The sequence below is a fragment of the Podarcis bocagei genome, assembly GCF_964188305.1.
Source record: "Podarcis bocagei genome assembly, chromosome: 8".
NCBI lineage: Eukaryota > Metazoa > Chordata > Lepidosauria > Squamata > Lacertidae > Podarcis > Podarcis bocagei.
In genome coordinates, this window is record NC_138133.1 from 37,009,255 (window position 1) to 37,030,710 (window position 21,456).

The window sequence follows — 21,456 nt, forward strand, 5'->3', positions numbered from 1 at the left end:
AATAATGTGCCCATTCTGGGAATTCAAGTCTAAAAAGTGTGACCTTTGTTTTTGACAGCCCTGACACAGTACTCCAAGATAGCATGGCATTCAGTTAAAAGGGCAACGGGGAAGGAGGGGAGAAAGTATCCTTTCCTGAAATTAGAAGTTTCACAATTAAGAAACTAACTGTCCTCAAAATGAAGAAAATATAACTGCCTCAAAATGACAAAACTAGATTTAACAGGAAAATCTTAATAGTCCAGTTAACATGGCTGTCACTACCATGGACATTATAATGGCATAAGTAGCTGGGATCCCTCCACTCCTAGGAGGAAAATACACAATAATGGCAATAGGAACAAAGAAGTGAAAAATAGCATCACAGAGTTCCTATGAAATTCGTCTCCCAACCACCAATCACAACATTGTTCCCAGTGCTTCCTGACTAGGCATGCAGGAAATTCACAAGTTGACATGCAGCAGAGATAGTCAATATGATATTTTCCATATATGGTTGGACTCCAACTCTCACTATCCACAGCCAGTATGGCCAGGGATCATGGGAGGTGTAGTCCAATAACCCCTGGAAGGCACCATACCACCTATATACAGCAACAGGAGGTACACAGCCATTTAATCCGTTCCAAACCCTGACCTACATGCACAGCACAAATGCCAGGAAGAACCAATTAATTCTTCCATCACAAGTTGATTAAAAAATCAGGGTTCTCAACTTCTGGCAGCCCAAGCAGCAGTTTGCCAAACCACCACCATTTTGCCAGGGACAATGTCATGCAATACAAAGGGGTTGCCATGTTTTCCTTTAATTCTGCTGTCAGCCTTGGGGAAAAACCAACAACTTGAGGTACTTCTTATACAGTGGTACCTCGCAAGACGAATGCCTCGCAAGACGGAAAACTCGCAAAACAAAAGGGTTTTTTGTTTTTTGAGTTGCTTCGCAAAACAATTTTCCCTATGGGCTTGCTTCGCAAGACGGAAACGTCTTGCAAGTTTGTTTCCTTTTTCTTAAAACCGTCAATACAGTTGCGACTTGACTTCGAGGAGCAACTCATAGCACGCGGTGTGGTAGCCTTTTTTGAGGTTTTTGAAGACACTGGTGATTTTTGAAGCTTTTCCAAAACTTTTCCGACACCGTGCTTCGCAAGACGAAAAAACCGCAAGACGAAAAAACTCGCGGAACGAATTAATTTCGTCTTGCGAGGCACCACTGTATTCACAAACTAGATTAGTTTTTGACAGAGCACTTGATACAGAATCAACTGAGTAGGATTCTGCAGTGATTGGGGCACACATGGTTTCTCTTCAGACCAAACACATAAACAGATACAAGAAGATCATTATCTTCTTCCAGTTCTAGGATTTGCCTCCTGGAAGGCTAATTCTCCAGAGCAGACAACAAAAACTAAATTGAAGGCAACCGTGCTAGTACATAAAGAAATATGGAAAGAACAGCACTAGTAAAATACTTAAACTACCAGTAAAATGTATGGCCAGCTAAGGAACTTACAGGTAGTAAACAAGTAGTGATCTATCCAAAAAAGAGTTGCTTCCTACTTTTATTTTTTAAAAGTCCTAAAGGTATTACACTTATTGTTGCCCTTTCAATTATTTCTAATGGACTAACACAGCTGCCTGCATTTTTATCTGTTTTCAGATAAATTACTTAGTGGTTTTCTAGTCACACATCTTGCTGTCTCCTACTACTGATCTCCCCTTTTAAGCACTGGCTTCAGTTTAGAAAACTCTGGACATCCTTTTAGCTGCAAAAAGGGCTGTGGGGGCACTTGATCTAAGGGTGCTCTGTGAACCGCATTGGAGTGTTATTCCCCGAACCAATGCTGTACTATGTCTGTAATCATTATTCCTCTTCTGTTAGATATGCCACCATAATTAGTGTAGGCCAGCACACAAGGGAGCTAGTACAGCCTTTCCAGCCTTCTGTGCTACCTTGCACGATGGGGCAAAAGCCAGGTTGCTCTGGTTAGCCTACCGGAGCTGACATATATAAAAAACTTTTTTTGGTGGTGGGACTGGGTGTGCTGAAGAGAAGCACTGAGCAAAAATTGCTGCTGTTTCGCCCTGATGCAGTACTATGTTCCAGCTCAGTGATGTTCTGGGATAATCAACCTAACATAGGTGGCTAAAGCCATGTGCTGGGTACCACACAATGGGCTGCAAGTGCATCCACCCATTCCTGCAGGCCAGGCTGGAGGCGGACGAGAGCAAAGCAATGGGCAAAGTAACTGCTGCCGCTACTGCTATCTTCATTTCCCAGTGGGGGAAATGCTTGCCTGGGGCTCCCTCAAACCTGGCACCAACCAAGCTGAGCAGCTTAACTTCCTTTGCGTAGCACAACGGCATCCTTGAAAAGATAATGGGCACTTTTGGTTTAGGAGAGATGACAGCTCCAGCAGCTAAGGCTGTGGTTGGGTTCAAGCATGGCTGAAGTTGTCCGCTCACACAAGCGCTAGGAAGTTTATCTCCTATGCAATGAACTGCTTCGGTGCAGAGGTACCTAAGGCACTGGGCTATTAGGCCATAATCTTTTAAGTTATTTCAGTGGAAGCTTAATGCCACAATATCCTCAAGAAAAAAAGGGTAGTATTTCACATTAGATTTACTATTAGCGTAGCTGTAAAAGTTTGAAGAAAAAAAAGGGGGGGAAGCCGCATGAAATAAGAAGTCAGCATAAGAAAAGCATTCTGATGACACCTTGTGGCCACTTTACACAAGGGAACAAAGACTAAAATACTGCTACATCGCAAGAGAAATGGTTTTGACTTAAACACTACCTTAAAAACGCAAGCTCTGATCCCACAATGTGTTGTGAAACATATTTAATGTTTATAGTCAATTCAAAAACAATCTGTTGTACATGCTTAAGTAATGCAGACTTTTGTGCTCAAAGCATTGATGTTTGCAAGTTTCACGTCAAAATGGTTTTCACTTTTATCTCCCCAAGGAAATGATGATGACCACAGTTTGGGTTTAATCCCCATTCTTGCATTTGCAATTTAGCCTTTCACTGCCCAGTTCTTCAGATGCAGCCAAGGGTCAGGTCTTGCCTGAAATTTCTCAGAAAACACAGGAGACCCGAAGGAGCACGTTCTGCTCTACAGGTGTGAGCTCTGAGGAGCTCCTGGGCTGAGTCTCAACTTATAAACGATAGGGAGGGGCTCTGGCTAAGAAGCTGCACATTTGTGCCAGACACAAATGCAGTTAGCGTGGTTACATCACTCCTCATTTGCCGAAATAATATAATATGGTTGAGTATCTGTTTCTCTCCCTTTCCCCTAGCGCTCATGCCAAGGCTTGGAAGACTGAAATAGCTGTGCAGCCAGATATGCCTTCAGATCTCATATTTCTGCATGCGGTTCGACAAGGCAAGGAAGGAGGAATTCATGCTAGAGAGGGATGGTGGTGATGCACATGTTCCCAAAGCTGATTCCCAATTTGCAAACCATCATTTGTCCCAAACCAGCACTGCATCTGCCCTTGAGCCATTCAAGATAAGCCCGCAGTATTAATTCTGCCTCTCCTAAAACTATATATCCCTTAGTTTCTTGATATAAGATTGCCATTTCTTTTTTTTTTTTAAAGTAACTTGTATGACTTAAAATGGGCTCAGATACAAGAAGGAGGAAACAGATTTGTGAAAAGGGTAGCAAATGCACAAATTCAGTGTCATTAAACACAGACACATGAGAACCCATGTATATTGTGCCATTTTCAAAAAGGTTGTTTTATTATCAATGTAACTAATCACAATGAAGCCATCTCTTACAATCCAAGACATAATAATGAATTTTCTTTACAGCTGAGGAGAAATGGGATTTGCTGTTCCATATCAAACCAGAACAGGCCATATTAATTCTTCTTCATATTTATTGTTAAATGTAATTTTTATCTATAAAATCAGTCATGAAATATTAAAAACTGAAACAACAGAATTTACATCCTTTACTTAATTTAGTTTAAATGGTCTACTCACTAAAGAGAGGGGGAAAGGTTACATACGTATTATTTCACTCTCTCCATTTTTCCCTTTAACTTTCCTGTTATAAACCATACTGCTTCTGGGATTTATAACTCAGTTGTAAAATTTCCACTCCATACCGAGTGTTGGTACATTTGTCCTATAACTTTCCCTTTTTTTTTAATTATCAATCTTGTCATGGGAAAAATAACTACTGGACAAAGTCTGAAGGAAAAAGCTACTAAACAGAAAAGCTATGGTTGAAATGCTAAGCGTGCTTACGGGAAAGCATGTTCTGAACTCAGTATGACTTTTTTCTGTGCTGATCTATTTAAGATTGGGAATTTAGGACAATAATCAGCATCCATACAATGCTCTCAGTTCTTAATAGTACAGTATAAATATGTCTAATAGAGCGACAGAGTACACAGTGCACCAAGTAATAAATAATTGTTCATATCTGAAGTTTCTGAACCAGGGAAAGAAACTAGATTCCACTCTGCTGGCCATTTGGGGGTCTGTGTGTTGGAGTGGTATTAGGGGATTTCAGCCTCTGAATGCAGGGATTCCTGAAAAAGATACTGCTGTGCTTTTGCTGCCTGAGGGCACTGTGTCTGTGATAGGATAGGATGATGCCATGGCATTCCCACTGTTGAGTGTAAACAGTAGGATTTAAATGTAGTAAGTAATAAAATAAAATAAATAAATGTCTAACGTGGGTAGTATGCCGCTACAAGGTTGGTGTGAATTAGTGGCATTTCGATAGACATTGGCAGCAATTTGCATAGTTGCCATGGTCCCTGTATTTTGAAGCTTCTTCTCAACTTTCCAGCTCAGCGTGTGCAGGATTCCAACTATGTTACTACAGTAATGTTGTGCTGGCATAAGTTGACATGGTGGGACAATAGGTTTTCCCAGGTCCACCACATTGGGAACTCTCTTCTTCCCTAGGCAGCTAAAGAGAAAACAATCTTGGGTGCTGGAGTGTTCTCAATCTGAATTTCAACACAATCTCTCAAAGACCAAAGAGGGTTCAATAAACCAGATGTGTACATAAATGAGAACACAAAGGTTTCCATTAGGGAAGATCAAGGTATCCACTTGGAATTTGTTTATCTGTATCCTTCCCTCCCTCCACCCCATTTCACCCGCGGAAAAGGTCCTTAGCTACTTAAATTCAGTGTTTAGGTTTCTCAACAACCAGGCACTAGGATATCACATGGCCTTTGGAAGAAGGAAAGGCTAAGGAGTAAACCTTACACAAATCCGGAGTTGAGTCCTAAGATGGCTGGATGACGTCTTGTACGCCTCCTTAGCAACTCCTGCAGCCAAGCTGGTGCCAAATGTATTGCTCTGCTTTCCTTTGGAACCACATCAGCAAGGCCAAGAAGGGGCTTGTCATCTGGGCAGCTCAGGACCTCCATACACACTGCCCAGGCTTGCACCCTGAGAGGTTAACTTTGGTGATGCTAGCACCACAAAAACAGCACAGGAGGCAGCAGTTACGAGGCCTCTGCATCCACAGCAGGCACTGTGGTCCTTCAGTGGTTTGACTTCGCCCCCTCTCTAGACAGACAGATGCCAACAACTCCAAATAACAGTGGAGTGAAAGTTACAAATATACTTAAAGGGTTTTTAAAAGGGGGCGAATTCTACTTCAAACAGTGCCACATCGAGTTGCTGCACAGTTATTTTGATACAAAACCCACAGATGCATGCTAAATTGCATCCAGGACACCTCCATTATCCAGAAGGCAACATCTACTGAGAGAAGCCAGGGTGTATCTAACTTACCAGTAAGGAAGAACTAATGGAGAATAATAGGTCAGTTTGGTATGAGCTATTTCAATTCATCATAGCCAGGAAAGGGATCATTAAACACAGCAGTGCAAACGTATCAAATTACAAGAAAGACGACAAGTGAAGTTAGAAATAAAAAAATGTCAATTTTGTATACTGCTACTGTGTGCCCTTTTATTCATCATCATGAAGGTAAGGTTAAAGGACAAACTGCAGCCCTCTAGCACACTCAAGTGGGGGTAGCCAGGCTCTCTGACAGCAAATCATATGAGTATATTACAGAAAGACAGATAGAGCCACTCTGGCAACAACATTGTCCAAAGTTAATTAGTCTCCAAAATGTACTTTTTAAATAGGTAACAAAATTCATTCCCCTCCCCCCCATTGTGTACAGCTTGGAGGCATACACTGAATATGTACCTACCTTTCTGTACCTGTGACTATCACACTATTGTCTTACAGAGACACTGAAACTCAAAAGTTTTGCTAGCACGTGCTGAATTTGGAAATTCTCATCAATTTTTGAACAAGATATTTTTGAACACCGCAAACTCAGCCATTGCATATCAACGTTAAAAGGCAAAAGAAACTTTTAACTGAGTTAAGATTAAAAAAGGATGTGTACAAAAAATGGAAAATGGGGGAAACCACCAAAGAGGAATTCAAACAAATAGCCAGCACGTGTAGACACAAAGTCAGAAAAGCTAAAGCACAGAATGAACTCAGGCTTGCTAGAGAGGTTAAAAGCAACAAAAAAGGCTTTTATGGGTATGTTCGTAGCAAAAGGAAGAACAAAGAAACAGTGGGGTCACTCAGAGGAGAAGATGGTGAAATGCAAACAGGGGACACAGAAAGGGCTGAACTCCTCAATGCCTTCTTTGCCTCAGTCTTCTCCGATAAAGAAAACAATGCCCGACCTGAAGAATTTGGAGCAAATGATTCAGCAAAGGAAACACAGCCCAGAATAACTAAGGAGATAGTACAAGAATACTTGGCTAGTTTAGATGTATTCAAGTCTCCAGGGCCAGATGAACTGCATCCAAGAGTATTAAAAGAACTGGCAGATGTGATCTCAGAACCACTGGCAGTCATCTTTGAGAATTCCTGGAGAACAGGCGAAGTCCCGGCAGACTGGAGGAAGGCAAATGTTGTCCCTATTTTCAAAAAGGGGAAAAGAGAGGACCCAAATAATTACCGCCCAGTCAGTCTGACATCAATACCAGGGAAGATTCTGGAGCAGATCATTAAGAAAACAGTCTGTGAGCACCTAGAAAGGAATGCTGTGAGCACCAATAGTCAGCATGGATTTCTGAAAAATAAGTCATGTCAGACTAACCTGATCTCGTTTTTTGACAGAATTACAAGCCTGGTAGATGAAGGGAACTCAGTGGATATAGCCTACCTTGATTTCAGTAAGGCATTTGACAAGGTGCCCCATGATATTCTTGTAAAGAAGCTGGTAAAATGCGGTCTTGACTATGCTACCACTCAGTGGATTTGTAACTGGCTGACTGACCGAACCCAAAGGGTGCTCATCAATGGTTCCTCTTCATCCTGGAGAAGAGTGACTAGTGGGGTGCCACAGGGTTCTGTCTTGGGCCCGGTCTTATTCAACATCTTTATCAACGACTTGGATGATGGACTCAAGGGCATCCTGATCAAATTTGCAGATGACACTAAACTGGGAGGGGTGGCTAACACCCCAGAGGACAGGAACACACTTCAAAACGACCTTGACAGATTAGAAAACTGGGCCAAAACAAACAAGATGAATTTTAACAGGGAGAAATGTAAAGTATTGCACTTGGGCAAAAAAAATGAGAGGCACAAATACAAGATGGGTGACACCTGGCTTGAGAGCAGTACATGTGAAAAGGATCTAGGAGTCTTGGTTGACCACAAACTTGACATGAGCCAACAGTGTGACGCGGCAGCTAAAAAAGCCAATGCAATTCTGGGCCTCATCAATAGGAGTATAGCATCTAGATCAAGGGAAGTAATAGTGCCACTGTATTCTGCTCTGGTCAGACCTCACCTGGAGTACTGTGTCCAGTTCTGGGCACCACAATTCAAGAAGGACACTGACAAACTGGAACGTGTCCAGAAGAGGGCAACCAAAATGGTCAAAGGCCTGGAAACGATGCCTTATGAGGAACGGTTAAGGGAGCTGGGCATGTTTAGCCTGGAGAAGAGGAGGTTAAGGGGTGATATGATAGCCATGTTCAAATATATAAAAGGATGTCACATAGAGGAGGGAGAAAGGTTGTTTTCTGCTGCTCCAGAGAAGCGGACACGGAGCAATGGATCCAAACTACAAGAAAGAAGATTCCACCTAAACATTAGGAAGAACTTCCTGACAGTAAGAGCTGTTCGACAGTGGAATTTGCTGCCAAGGAATGTGGTGGAGTCTCCTACTTTGGAGGTCTTTAAGCAGAGGCTTGACAACCATATGTCAGGAGTGCTCTGATGGTGTTTCCTGCTTGGCAGGGGGTTGGACTCGATGGCCCTTGTGGTCTCTTCCAACTCTATGATTCTATGATTCTATGATTCTGTGATTCTATGAAACCCAGATGATGTATCTGCAAAAAGGACCACTAGTGATTCTAAGATTCCAAGGAGGCCAGCAAATTGGTGCTATAAGAATGCATGGGCCAGTACTAAGTGGTTGCTCCTTAAGACAGAACAACTTAACAAAGAGTCAACCCTGCAAACTGGCTTGGTTTGGGAGTATATTGTTCCCTTTGTAGATTATTTCTCTGACAGAAGCACAGAGACATCTGTAACAGTCTATGTAGGATCGGATCAAGGCATTTTGGTACCTGAAGCAAACCAGAAAATTGCACACACATTCCTGCCAGTTGAGATGAGAGGTGAGAGGGAGTGAAGATCAGCATCAGAATTAAAGGGAGTGAAGAATGAAAGCAGGGTGTAAGATAAGCTTGGAAATGAAGGGAAATCGTGAAGTTCAACCTCATAATGAAAGGAGAAAGTGATTATCAGCATTGGAAGGTGGGGGGGAGGAAGAGGAGAAGGAAGAGGTTGCAAAGGCGGCAGCAGGCAGATCTGCCACCCTTCCCAGGAGGTCCACTATTTCTCCTTGAAGCAATATGGAAATATATTTTCGTCCTTTTATGTATGGGGCAGATAATATCTCTGTAGGGCATCCTCAGGTGATTTTATCAGGTATAGTAGAGTAAAAATGCAGAGCCCACTATTACATTTTAAATGGCAGTCCTAAATGCAGAAAGACTGTATGTTTATTCTGGGCAACTAAAGTGAAATGATCAATGCAGATGTTAAAGAAGTTTTAAAACCAAGATTGCTAAAAGAAAAAGGGGGTTTCATGACTTTCTGGATATAGAAACAATCTGTATCGTACTGTCCTGTCAAAAGATAAGCTTGAAACAGAGATAAACAGAACTCAACAAGTCAGACTTTGCTATTGCATGAGTTTGCAAGATCTGAGATACTGCAAGGCCTGTGAAATATATTTGGGAGTAACAGAATTTTACCTAGTGAAAATCATGTGGAAGTTTTTCTATTTGACCTGATCACTCCTCCCAGGCATGGTATTCACCAGGTGAGCCTGATATGATGATGATGATGATGATGATGATTTTAAAGAAGGCTCTCATGAAATATACATAGGAATAAAAGTTATCAAGTGGCAATAAGTTATTAGGTACAGGGAATGACTTTTCTGATGAGCTCAGGACTTTATGGTCTCCAACCAAGGAGCTGTCCCAATATATGCAACCGATCCACAAGATATAGCTGGTGTTTTGGTAGGGATAGGAGGACAGCAATTAGGACATGGGAGATTGTCATGATCATATTTCTTTTTCTGAGGTTTTCACTTGCTGTTACAGCTTCTTTCTGCAGCAGGATGGGGAACATATTGGAATGGTCCACCTTTAGAGATCAATGATCCTTCAAAGCCATAGGAGACGTTATGCTGGCATGGTTGCACTCCTGTTGAAACCTTGACTATATGTTGGGATACAGATATGTCACAAGCCTTCGACATTATCATTCCTAAGTGTCATTTTCTAAGAGGCACAGTCTGTCTGGCTCCTTGTTACATCAAGGAACTGGGCTGCAAAAACAACAGCTAGAACCAAGCAGCTTTAAAACTCAAAAAGAATCCCATGCAAAAGCCTATTAAGCCAACTCTGAGGCAGAAAACCAGCAGCATTTTCTCCCACCATCCTTGGAGACCTGTTCAGAGGACCTTCTTCCAAGTGGTTAGGGGTCTTCTTGATCTTGGACATCCTGGGAATACAAAGTCTAATAGTGATTTGGATGCCATTTTATTTGCATCCAGAGCCCCACTTAATCATGTGTTGTTGGATGAGGTACTGTCACTGAAACTAGGGGTTGTTATCATTTCAGTCCCAGGTAAACATTTATGCACATCACTCTTAAACCAAAATGTGGTTCTCAAAGTGTGCTACTATTGAACAATTAAAATCAGCCAGTAAAAGAATTTAACGAAAGAAGAACAATCTACTAGCTGTAAACAGCACTAAAACCAAAACTAAAGAGACCTGGGGAAATTAAAAAAGGTGTTCACCTAGGACTGAAAAGAGATTGCTCTCCTTTCATTGCATTCTTTTATTGGTTGCTTTTAAGTGTTTTAATTTAACGTACTTTGGAAACCTCATTTTGCTCAAAGAGTGACATATAAATGTTTAATAGACAAAATAATTATCAAACCCATACCCTTCTGTAATTCACTATAAATGGGAATCATGGAATAGTACTGCTCACTCACACAAGTGGTACAGTGCCGTAAATTTAGAAAGTGAAGTTTCCATTTTACTTGAAATTAAGAGGCATGCTGTGCTGTAGTTGCGTTTGGCAATTGGATTAGTAGCACTCCAACTGAGTTAAACAGTGCCTTCTTCCTATTAGGGTTTCTATTACCATATTGTTCTGTTTAAAGGGGGTAAAAGGGAGATGGAGGGAAGAAAGCGCAGGAAAGAAGAATGAAATAAATATGACGAACAGCAGGTGCAATGAAAGACAGCAAGAGCCAAAGACACTGAGAAGACCTGGCATCAGCAGAAAGCAAGATACAGTAGCAGCAAAGTATTTATGCATTTGAAATTTTCACGTCTGGAAAAAACAACAACCCAGAACTTTCCCCATTTGTCAAAGAGGAGTCTCATTCAGAGTAAATGGCTTGAATCTCAATGTCTTCTTCACTCAGATTGCAATCACTACAAATTTAGGGAATACAGACATCAGCTGTCAATGAATGCACTCTCACAGGCTGTCAACCGCTTAATCAGGGTCTGACTTTACTGGAAAGTGTGAAATTATGTAATTACCCACGTTTGGCAATTCTGATGGCTTAGACAAATTACAACACCCTGAATATCTTGTTTTATAAAACAACATTTATTGGGGGGGGGGGGAGAGTTGTCAGAGATATTCCTGCCTTCCCTCCTCAGCTTGGTAACACTTGTGTATCCCCCTTCCACACAATATAGATCTAATCTGATCAGGAAAATAGTCTTTTGAGAAAAATGTTAAAACTGAATTAAAAATAAGTCTACTACATCCTAAACACCATCACAATGTGTTTAATTTATGCAGTCCCAATGTACCCATCAGTTCAATATGAAATCTGTACAACAAAGAAATGCTAGCTGGTGCTTATGTAAAACGTGACAATATTACTGTAAAAAAGAAATATTTAAAACTGTGAAATGGCCACTGCGATAATGGGTTTTTTCTCCAGGAAAACTGATCCCTGGGGCACAAAAGCAAGCAGAAAAGTACTAGCAGATGTACAGCAAATCAAATTATGCTAGATCAGTCCCAAGCCAAACTGCTTTCCAAGTTCTCCTGCACACATTCAACCAGAAACAGCCAGTACACACCAACTGCAGTCCCCGACCAAAGAAATAAATGTTCTAACTGCTTGGAACTTCCCATTAATGCATACTGTCCCTCCCAAAAATAGTGAAGAACTAAACAACAGGCATGAGGCTGTCATCAAAAACAGAACCCCTATGTATAGACCTCCCTTCCCTCTTCACATCTGCTCAGAGAGGGATGTACAGGAATTTCGATGGAAACAGAAACTGGTACAGACATTGCCACTGTTAGCATATTTGCTCAGTGTCAGGACCAGATTTGCTTTATGCAAACACAAAAGGCAATTGTTGGCACTGGATTTAACACACACAGACACACACCCCAAAGCTGCAAATATTATGTTATTTATAACATTACTGCAAAACCCGAAACGAATTATGATTCGTGATACAGCATGTAAGCAGCAATGAAATGGACAAAACCCTTCCTATACAGTTGGCACTCGGGTTGCGAACGTGATATGTGTGGGATGCACGTTCACAACTCGCAGTGTTCACAACCCACGTCTGCGCACGCGCGGGGTGCGCTTATGCGCATGCATGACCACTGAAACCCGGAAGTAACCTGTTCCGGTGCTTCCAGGTTTCGGCGGTCCGCAACCCAAAAAAATGCAACCTGAAGCGTCTATAACCTGAGGTATGACTGTAATGGAAACATGTTGGATGGAAACTGGGATCACTGCATCCCTATGCTCTTGAGTTCCCACACTCCTGCCAGTGGCAAGCAATGATGTGAGAAAGCAAAGTGCTCATTGGGAACACATTAAGCCTCATAGGGACTTCTATTAGGCTTTATAGGTAAAGAGGAGAAAATTAGGCTTGGAGCTGCCATTATCAGCAGCAACCCAGTGCCTGCCATACTTCTGCCTCAGAGAACCACACCTCCCAACTTTACATACAAAACAGCTTGGCTTAGAACAATAAATATTCCAAACCACTGTGTGCTTTGCTTTTTATCTAGATTTCAGAATGCTACGGCACAAGGACAAGCAACTAATGCTGATCCTATAATATTCACCCTTTTGAGAGAAAGAAAAAAGTTGTCAAGTATTCAAAAATTTCATGCATATGATAATAAAATTCATGAACCCTGGGAGGTTTGTTACCAAACTGTCTCCTTCTATTTGGATCCTTTCAGTGGCATTTCTAACTGCAGGGGTTGAGTGTGTGCATATAAGGCAAGTTCAAGAAGCGAGCTTCAAATAAAAATATGATGTGCTGGTTATCTTGCCCCCTCTAGAATATTCATCATAACTGAAGGCTACTTATTTGATTTGATTAAAATATTAATGTGGAACTATTAATGAACAATGAACTTTATTAGGCTGGGAACGACCTAACCCTGCTGTTTCTAATGCTCAGTATTGCATCCAAACACTTCGTATCCCATCCCTCATTCCATTCACACAGTAAAAGCACATCATCATCCACACCTTCTACCAATGATACCCTGAGTCCATCATTCATGCAGGCACAGATGAACACATGGAGAGAGCCTTGTCAGGACACCTGCTCCACCCATCCCTGGTTTCCATGCTTTCAGATATTGCCATTTGTAAATAGTGCACTTGAATGGGTGGAGGTTGGTGTCAGAGCCCATGTATATGTTACCCCCGACAGCATCCACCACATCCTTCTTTGATCATGACTAAAACAGCAAAGAGGGCTAGAGATATTCAGTCCTACCAAGCATACAGTGCAATGGTCAACCCATATGTACTTCCTCCTCCTCCTCAGTCTATCATTCCCCTTGTTGAATCAAAAGTACTAAAGCCAGCCTCTTCCCCTTTTTATTTTGTATAGCTAGACTAATAAGTAGGGAAAGTAGTGCCCTGTTTTAAAAGGAAATAATAGCAAGGAGAGGAGATTTCAGATGAGGCAAGCAGTGGAAGATGCTTCTCAGCCCTTCCAATTGCTGTATATTCAAGAACCCAGGCCCCCTTTCCCCTTAAGTGTCAGCCAACAATGGGGAATGGTAGCTCTGGTATTTATTTATTTTTTTTAAAAGGCTAATTTTCCTCCAAAGGCCTTCCAAGCAGGCTGTAACATAATATAAAAACAATGGCCATAAAGTAAGCAAATACAGTACAACATATAAAACAAAGAAACTGAACAGCAAAACATCAAAGCAACAAACACATAAAATATAATCACATAAAGCAAGTTGAAAAATAAACCGTAGCATCGAGAAAACCAAACAGTTTTCACAGAGACCCATTGCAACATGTGGGCCAGATGGGTAACTCATTGGAGAGTTCCAAAACCTAGGCACTGCTACAAAAAATACTCTTGTTCCATGTTTCCTCTAACCAATTGTCTATAATGGTGGGACAGAGAAGAAAACCATTGCTAATTATCTCAACGAGGGGGCAAGTTCATGTGAAGAAAGGTTCTTCCAAATTCTATAGCGCTTTGAATAGAGACCCTTGATGCACTCCACAGGTCAAAGGTCAAGAGGCTGAGTACTAGTACTCCAGTATCATATTTTAGATCTGTGTTCCATTAAAGACCAGAGCCACTGTACAATGGTACTTCTCCACAAGGCTAATGGTATTGATACGGACCGGGGGGGTGCCTCCTTTCCCCCCCTTCCTTTGGAACGTCCGAGGCGATGACCTCGAGGGTGCCCACCGTACACTCACCCTCAGCCCCCTCACCGTTGCATAAGCACCACACTTTTCCCAGACCCCCCCTTTCTCTTCCTTCCACGAGCGAAATAAGCTCTAATACATGTATATATTCCCCTATCTCTTGCTATGCCTATTCGCGCTCCATACTTATAACGAGTAGACCGGGTGTTGCGGTAACCCCGCTTATTCCTATGGCCGCGCTTTAGCCAATCACAGCCATGCATTCACCCTGCAGAAGCTAGCTCAGGGAGCTACTGCACGCCTCATTTCACTCCTGACAAGCTGCTGACGGCCCCCCACTGCGAGAACAATGGATCCGAAACCAGGGACCTCGTACAACTGTCAAAATCTTGTTACAATGTATCCATTCTTGTTACTATGTATCCATTCTGTTTCCGCTTTTGATCTATAGTACGGAATGGGTTGGAAAGCATTGAAATCTTTAGAAATTGATATAAAATCAACCGTAACTCCGATTTCTTCGCTCTTGGTGTCATTCAACTCAGTTCCCCTTGGACTCCATGATGCTACCCCTACTTCCATAATCCCCGAAACGGCAGGTCACGTACACAGGAACTTCTTAATCCTGTCAGATCGTTTCGCCAAACCCTTCCTCCAGGCAATATCAGGTGGCAGACGATGCATATCTCTGACCCATTGTCTTGCCACCACCGGTACTCAGTAAATGTTTATCTATATATATTTCTCGCTCTGCATGTTTCCCCCTCCCTCATCTCAAATGTTAATTAATGTGATCCCACCTTTCCTTAATATATTCATGACGTGTGAAGTATATTCATGATGTAACTCGCGAAACCCAACCTTCCCATAATGTATTCATGACGTTTCGTGCACTGTATTCTGGGACACGGAGGGAACCTTTAAAAGTCTATGTCACCCCATTCTCGGGGTTCAATGCCATTTTGAACCTGTTGCGCAATAAACTCAGATCTTCGTAGTTTGCTCCTGTGTCCGGCTGAGCTCCTTTCTTCTCCGCAAGGACCCGCGGACTCTGTCCGACGAGCTGGGTGGCAGTGCAACCACGCACCCAGATTTTTCCGTTTCAGTATCAAAAGTCACTGAAATTTCCAATAAAGACAATGGGAACACACTTCCATTTCCCTCTTCCATTGCAGACTATTCATCAGAGAAACCAAAGCAATTCCAAAACTAGATCACTAACCAGACTGAAATGGATCAGGTAATTAATATAAGGGAAATGACAGTCCTCTCTGTATGTGCTGTATTTTCAGAATACTATCATAAAGCTGTTATCTACTTTCCCTTGGTTAAAACAGTGCTTTTCATTAAAACTGGACGGTCAAATTGCCCTTTTGCTCTTTAGAAGAAGTTGCAAAATAGGCACCTCAAATTGTAAGATAAAGGTAGCTGGGATATAAATTCAGAACAATCCTGCAGAACATGCTTAATAAAAAGTCTTCATTAGCTTATCATCTACAAGCCTCCAACTTGTAAATAATTTAAAGTTAAAAATATGGAAAGAACAGAAGGGGGTGTCAATGCAAGGTTATCCCTATTAAAAACAAAACAAAATATAAACGTTAAGGATACTTCCTGGTATATCAGATGAACTGCTGGTTGCTTTTTGTCTTGATGGTGTTAATACCACTGTTATTTTGCAGCAGCTTATTCTTAAATTAACAATGAAGGCCTCGTTCTCAGGTCACTTTGAACCTCAGTTAATAACAAACTATGGTCTAAATGTGAATGTGCAGCTTACTCACTGTAAGCTACTGAAATTGTGGGCACTTCACTCTTCTGCCACACTGCAGCCTGACTTAGTGCTACTTCCACACGCAAGATCAAGGATAATTTCTGCCAAACAAAGCATGAGCGATGAGCCAAGAGCAAACCTTGATTTCATAGTGCTAAGCCTTTAAACCATGGTTTAGTTTGGTGGGAGGGAGGGAACCCAAGAGGCCTATAAGATCCTGAAGACAGTGCAGAAACACTTCCCACATTCAGCTGGTGTGGGAATCATATGTGGGTACCTATATACCATATTTACTAGGGCTCCCATATGTCCAGATTTTCCCAGATATTACCGGGATTTCAAAGGTACAATTGATGTCTCAGGAAAATTTCTTTGTCCTGGAAGAGCTCTATGAGTATGCAACATTACACATTCAGAGCTGTTTCCTATGCCAGCTGAACACTTGGGACAGCATGGCAGCATTTCCACCACACGGCAATGGTGTGTGTGGTGCAACTGTCAGTGGTGTGTTGTCAGTAGTGGGGCAACTCCACATGGCCCCATCACACATTCTTTCAATACTGGGGGCAGGGGGTAATGTGAATGTCCATAGACAGAATCCCCAAACAAGAAGCTAGTTGTACACCCTGGCAAGCATTTAACCCCCTGAAGTATTTTTCAAACTGATCTTATCACATACAAATTTCAAATTTAAAGAATTCACGAATTTTGGAAACATTTGTTCTGGAAACAGATCTGTCCATACGGGAACAGGTCAAATTTAGCAGTGTATATATAACCAACACAAAAGCCTGGTTCAAAGGTCACACATATATGGTTGCTAAACCATAGTTTGTGTGATCAAGAGCATCTTGAGGGTTCTTGTGGTTCCCCTGCCCTAATGAGATATAATTGTGACTGACCATGACAACCAAACAGCTGTAAACAGTTTCTGCTAATTATAGTTTGTTCCCAAATCACAGATTTAAACTAGGATCTAATCCTGGTTTTAATACCTAGTTGAGAGCAAACTAGTTAGTTGCAAAGAAAGTTCACTGTCAAAATGCCAAGACGCACAATATTCTGAAGCCTCAGAAAAGAAATGGAGATTGAATGCAATTTGAGTTCTACCTGCCAACCCAACTCTTGTGAAATTTCTTCCAACTTGAGTCATTACATGATTTCCAGAGATCACCAAAAAAAAGGCATCTTCACTTCTAGAATACAGTGCAACTTCGGCCTCCAGTGTGAACGTATGTGGTTCTTTGGAAGCAAGCATTTCTCCATACACACACTTAACAACCTGGTGGCTTCCCTTGCTGAAGCATGTGTTCACCGTGAGCAGAAATAACAGCTATGAGCAGTGGCAAATCTTCCAAAATTTATAAAAGCAGGATCTGATTCTTGCATTTATTTCTTGCATGTGCTCCATATGCTGTCTCTTCAGAGTTCTAGTGGTACACAATCCCAAGGAGCTACACAGAGGCAAGGAATCTCAGGCCCAGGGGGAAATTTGGCCCTCAAAGGCTATCTGTTTGGCCCTTGGAACTCTCCCCAGAACACACCCCTGCTTCACACACCAAGTGATTTTATCTGCCTGTAATATGTTGTTGGAATTCTGATAAATTAGTGTTCTTGCTTACCTTGATGGAATACAGTGTGGGTAAGTGAGTGCATGCAAGCTAGCCTACTGTACAAAGGAAAATGTCCTATTTGTTGCTTCGCTTACTTTTGCCTCTGACCCCACCTACCACTGGTAGGTGGTTCTCAGAAAGCTGTCTATAAAGGAATGTGGACCTCAAATTGAAAAAGGTTCCACATCCCTGGATTAGTGTTAGCATGTAGCACCAGAAACAACAAAGACACTTGTTAAATCTTTAAAAATAACCCATTTATTGCAGCTTATGTTTTCATGGGCTAGACTGAAACTGTGATGTCATGTGAAGTCTGGGTTACTGCACGCCTTCATAAACAGCCATTATTTACTGCTTTATCCCAGCAGCCCTCGGATACAAGGTAATATCTGCATAGCTCCAAGCAGAACCCAATACAAGTTTGCGCTCTCTTCCTACATTCCCATCTTGACTGTGACTAAATGCCAACCTTGTGGTTTTTAAATCATGCCACCTTTCCCCTGCAAGTACCTAAGAGCCCTTCTGGATGAGATCAAAGGACCATCAGGTCCAGCACCCCATTCTCAATGTAGCCAACCATCTACCTGTAATGGCTAGCAGTTCTTGGCAACAACCTCCTCCATGAATTGGTGTACCTTGGTTCTCGAACTTACCCGGTAATCCGTTCTGGGAGTTCATTCGACTCCCGAAACCATTCGAAAACCAAGGCACGGCTTCTGATTGGCTGCAGGAGCTTCCTGCACTCAGGCGGAAGCCGCACCGGATGCCTGGCTTCCGAAAAACGTTCTCAAACCATTACACTTTGCGACGTTCAGGAGCTGATTTGTTCAACAACCAAGCCGTTCAACAACCAAGGTACCACTGTAATTTGTTTAAAGCTGTTCCAAGTCGTTTGACATTGCTACCTGTTGTGGTAGCAATTTCTAGTTTCAGTATGCATTGCAAGGGGGTTGGACTAAATGACCCTTTGGGTCCCTTCCAACACCACAATGCCAGGAAATGTGAATCATTTTTATCTTTTATCTGCCCTGAATCTTCCAACATTTTCAGGTCTCCAGCCTGCTCTCCTCCTCCCCAGTTTTCTTTTCTTTTTTACATCAAAACTGCCAGCCTGATGAAGAGTTCTGATGAACTCGGAAGCTTGTGTCATTTTGTACGGCCCTTAAAATAATTTTTTTTGCCCCAGATTTTGGATTCCCCCCCCCCTCTGTAATGGGCCAACACGGTTTCCTCTGCTGCAGAGTGAACGCCACAGGGCACCACCACCCGCTCAGCGGCTGGAATACTTGGCGAGCGACAGCAGTGCGCGTGCGCTCCTCCTTCGGCCCAGGAAGATGAGCTCAGGCGTACCTTATCGCTCACCCGCAAACACACAAGCCCTCGCGCAAGCGCAATCACAGCCCCCTGAAAAGAACGGTTTTAAAGCCACGGTCGAAAAGGCGCGTGCGCAACGTCCAGTCCCCCTCGCTCCTGAAAAGGTGCTGCGCGACGAACATGCGTAGTGCTAACACGAAGAAGTCACAGACCACGAATAGCTTCCGCATGCGCACTCTGGAGAAACTTTTTTCCTCCTCCTTCCTTTCTTCAAAAAAAAAGTGGATGAGAAGCCTTGAGGCGTTAGCCAATCGCTATATGAAACCGTCTTCCCGCCCTCCATCCCCAACCACTCAGGAATTCCCTCCTCAAGCATCAGACCCGCCGACGGTTACTGATTGGCCCAAAACGAGCTTCCTGCCCTCCCTCCCACTTATCGAGAGGAGGAAGGGGGAGAAAAAACGACGGCGGCACAGAGGCCCAAAAAGCCCTAGGGAAAGCGAAAAGGCCTGGAGAAAGCCAGGAACGACCGGGCGCCCCCAAGGATAAGCGCCTACAACAGCCTTAAGCAGAAGCCTCCCTCAGAAGCGATGGGACCACTGACCGTTGGTTTTTACTCACCGGATGGGGACGCCGTCCTCCTCCGCTTGTGATGATCTTGGTCACAAGTGGCGTGCCGTAGATTCGCCGAAGTGCGTCACTGTCGGAACGTGATGCGTAACGTCGTACGGAGAGGAGGGAAGACAGGAAATGTATGGAATGCAACGGCGGCAGTTGCTCCGTGGGCGGCGCGTGACTGCCATTGAAGAAGCGAGGGCCTTAACTGTACCTCAGTGGCCCCGCGCGCCGCGTGGAGGTCGCTTCCCGCCCCTTCGGGCGCGTTCAGAGGCGCCCTAGCACCTCTCGCTTTCCTCTAGTGCGCGTTCCGTGGAGCCAAAAGTGTGAAGGGGCTGGGTTGTGGCTGGTACCCTTGAGGCGAAACATGCACTCTGCACATGCCCCGAGGCACTCCTGTCCACCATGACGTCCCCGCGAGAACCTCGACACCGAAAACAGGCTCTGGGATTCAGCTGAGGCCCCGGTGTTTCACTGCACACGCGCAATAATACTCTGAAACGAACCCTGTAGGCAGTGGGCTCAAGCCCTGCATTACCAAGCAGTCTTTAGTTGCTAGTTGAACAAAATTAACGAAGGGGTAATATCCAGATGCCATGTTTGTGTATGTTCCGTGTGTAAACACGTCAGGTGTTAACAAACCAGAATTGTTTAGGCATGAAGCAACTCAAAAGTTTGAAATATCTACACACAAAAGGTAGTGTTTTTTGTTTAACTGGTGAAGAGGTAGAGTTTGACTTAACTAGCAAAAAAAATTGGATGAGGGACTTACAATCACCAGGTGGGGAAAAACTTCCAGTTTTGGGAAATTGATTGAAAACCCCCCTCCCAAAAGATACTAATATATAGTGGTAATTGATTTATTATAAACCCCAAGCAGACATGTAAGCTTAAAAACATACTTAGGTTATGCTTATTACTTGCTTCATATCCAGAAGGGTTCACATGGTGACTTTTAGAAATTACAATGAATTTTGTTAGACTCTATATGTTGTTGTGTGACTTGTTTGATTGCCTCCTTGCTATTTTTCAAACTTTAACACTCATTTTAGTAGGACTACACTGTGAATTATGAAACTTACTGTCTTTTTTGACTGTAAAGCAAAATAAAAATACTTCAGTTGAAGAATACACCAGTGTGGTGTGGTTAAGAGCGGTAGTCTCGTAATCTGGGGAACCAGGTTCCTGTCTCCGCTCCTCCACATACAGCTGCTGGGTGACCTTGGGCTAGTCACACTTCTTTGAAGTCTCTCAGCCCCACTCACCTCACAGAGTGTTTGTTGTGGGGGAGGAAGGGAAAGGAGAATGTTAACCGCTTTGAGACTCCTTAAAGGGAGTGAAAGGTGGGATTTCAAATCCAAACTCCTCTTCTTCTAAATAAAAAATACTCGTAAGCCTGCAAATTTGCAATGGTAGCCACTGCCTCCATATGCCACTAATAAGAAATTGTCTGTTGTCTGAGAACCTGACAATGTGTCCAAGGTTTCAAAATTGCATCTGCCACCCTCATAGAAAGAGTATGGACTCAGGATGTGGTCTGAAGGTACATGAAGCCATCATTTTGCTGAAGCTAAGCGGGTCTTAATCCTGTCTGTGCCTACATGGGTAAGCACTTGAGATCCACATGTATGCAGTTACCACGTTTAGGAAAAAGATGCTGCAAAGAAGTGTGCAGCCAGTAGAGGGTGTATAGTGCACATGAATAGTTATACAGTAGTTCAGTCGCACAGGGTGCAACCATACCTTTAAACAGACTTAAAAACATTTAGGAATGTGATGTGTCATTTGTGGGTAGCACATCTTTTACAAAAACGTAGTAAGAGGGTCATCTTAAATTTAGAAAACCCAGGTGGCAATATTTATTCTTTTTCCTTTCTGAGAGTCC

The 21,456-nt window shown here is 42.8% G+C and overlaps 1 protein-coding gene across 1 annotated transcript in view; it reads right to left on the reverse strand.

The window, feature by feature from the left end:
• Positions 1-21,402, reverse strand: part of ZNF407 (zinc finger protein 407) — a 334,010-nt gene extending 312,608 nt beyond the window's left edge. The window contains exon 1 of the mRNA XM_081205774.1: positions 19,578-21,402. The gene's annotated coding sequence lies outside the window, so the exon portion shown is untranslated. The remainder of the gene's footprint in view (positions 1-19,577) is intronic.
• Positions 21,403-21,456: the final 54 nt, after the last annotated feature.